Source organism: Dioscorea cayenensis, chromosome 1 (assembly GCF_009730915.1).
Source record: "Dioscorea cayenensis subsp. rotundata cultivar TDr96_F1 chromosome 1, TDr96_F1_v2_PseudoChromosome.rev07_lg8_w22 25.fasta, whole genome shotgun sequence".
Classification (NCBI taxonomy): domain Eukaryota; kingdom Viridiplantae; phylum Streptophyta; class Magnoliopsida; order Dioscoreales; family Dioscoreaceae; genus Dioscorea; species Dioscorea cayenensis.
The window spans coordinates 18,396,935-18,399,374 of NC_052471.1; the positions used below are offsets into that span (position 1 = coordinate 18,396,935).

The window sequence follows — 2,440 nt, forward strand, 5'->3', positions numbered from 1 at the left end:
AATCCGTGTTGCGGACACTTGCACAGGAGTTCCTTGAACCTTTCCCATGTCTCAAATAGAGACTCCAATTCCAACTGCATAAAGGATGAGATCTCATTCCTAAGTTTTGCTGATTTTCCGGGAGGGAAATAACGGGCTAGAAAAGCTTCTACCATCTTCTCCCATGTAGTGATTGATGCCCATGTAATGAGTGTAGCCACTGCTTTGCTTTCCCCTTTAAGGAAAATGGGAAGGCTCTCAATTTGATGGCATTATCCGTCACACCATTTATCTTCAGCATGTCACACACCTCGAGGAAGCTCTCTATGTGATCTGTTTGGATCCTCATCGGCCAAACCGTTGAATGTATGCGGATCTAGCTGCGAGCATATGGATGAATGCCCGGCTTTAGCTCGAAATTTCGAGTCGTGATTGGGGAAGCACAATACTCGATTGTGTCCCCAACACTCGAAGGTCCAGCATAATCGGATAGTGTCCGTTGTTGCTCATTTTGTTCTGCCATGTTATCAGATCCTTCTACTTCCAAATCAACTGGATTAGGCTATTCTTGTACAGGTTCTTTCCCTTTCCTTCGAAGTGTACGTTCAAGCTCAGGGTCTCCTTCAATCAATATTGATGGATTCCCTCGGGTCATAACCTGGAGCTACACCAAAAGTAAAGAAAAAGAAAATCAGAACAATGATAGAATAATAAGATATGAAATAGAATGTGTAGTGTAATAGCTAAGAAAATAAAGTGCAAAGTATCTCTAAACGCCTAACTCCCCGGCAACGGCGCCAAAAACTTGACAAGATCCCCTTGCGTATATCCCGCAAGTGCACGGGTTTGTCGAAGTAATAATCCTGGGTGAGCGAGGTCGAATCCACATGGAGTAGGGAATGAAAGACACTTAATTTGGTTCTTAGCTATGTGGAAGATCAATACTGATTAGTGTGAAATTGATTAAATTCTCAACAATAAAAGCAACAAGTGAGAGAGCAAGAATAAAGAAGAGGGCAAGGCATTCGATAAAGATGGGGTACTCGGATGATGCTTCACCTAGGATAATCGTTTCAAGTGCAAGAACTCTCTATTATACTTCCTAATCAATGCCATGGTGAGTCGTGGAAATCCTTACATGCATATTCCCAAATCTAAGGTCAACTATGCCTAACTCTATACATGTCCCGAGCGTAAATCGAACAATCTCAACACCTCACTCGCATAAAAGTTGCATTGAGCTCTAGGGATTCCAAGTGATAAATCTCTTCCTAAAAGTAGACCTAACCCTTTGGTGCAGGCGAAAGGTCCCTAGCCACAATTAAGCCCTAGATACTAAGATACTCTCAATGCTTTACTCCATTGCACGCGCAACTAGGCCCCAGCGGAGGTTCATCCCTTAGACCACTCACTCTATTATGGCCGCAAAGAACTCGAGGAACGGAGGTAGAATCTATCACGTCGGAGGGGAAAGGGGACGCTCATGTACCTCTTGACTTACCCTCTCAACCATCTCCAACCTAGCTTTGTCTAACGCTCGTGGTGTGTCACTCACTCACAAGGTTACCAAGAAGAACTCTCAACCCTAGTGTCACTCTAGGGGAAATGTTCATACAATTAAACATTCAAGGTTGGAACTCACAATAAACATCAATTTATTGAAAGCATAATAAAGAAGTTCAATAAAATGAATACATCCTAGGGTTCACAATCATCCAAGCACCCACTATGGGTTTAGCTCTCCATGGAGCTAAGTACAATCAAAGAAATCGAATGTAAAAGCAATGAATCCATAAAGAAACCCCCTCGATGGTCGTGTCAATGGTCTTGTTGAGAGTCCTCTACTCGTCGTCCAAGGATTCCTTCGTCTGGTATAGGATACGCCTCGATCGAAGCTCCCCTACCAATATTCTTCCTAATGGAATCACGATGTCGGAGCTGTAGAACTTCTCTAAAACCTTGGCCAATATTCTTCCTTCGTCAGGTTGGGGAAAAGATGGAGAAATGAATACTGAAATCGGGGCTGAAATCGGCTTTAAATAGGGCTAGAATCGGGTGACTACACGGGCGTGTATGATGTCACACGCCCCTGTGGAATTTCCGCACGGGCGTGGATAATATCCACACGCCCGTGTGGATTCTCTCTCGATTTCTCGACCGGTCGTGAAACGAGTCGTTTACGTTACTTTGCTACGATGTTTGCTATGATGGCTACAGTCCTTCGCGAAATACTCCCGAATTCCATACTTTCATTGGGGTAGCATAGCGGGCTACGTTTCACGTCGTGAATCACTTGCTTCCTCAATTATGTACATGTTGGTGGATCTCTTGTTCTTATATGCATAAGTCAGAATGCTCAAGTGTGACTGTCTTTGTGCCCCTCCAAATGAATGTGCTCACTCGAATACGAGGAGGTTGGCACACACTCTAATATCTCACACCTGACCTATGTCTTCGCGTT

General features: G+C 44.0%; 1 non-coding gene across 1 annotated transcript; it reads left to right on the forward strand.

Annotated features, from left to right (window-relative positions):
- On the forward strand, positions 1-107 carry LOC120268965. Its single transcript, XR_005539078.1, has one exon. It is a non-coding gene; the product is annotated as a small nucleolar RNA R71 (small nucleolar RNA).
- Positions 108-2,440: the final 2,333 nt, after the last annotated feature.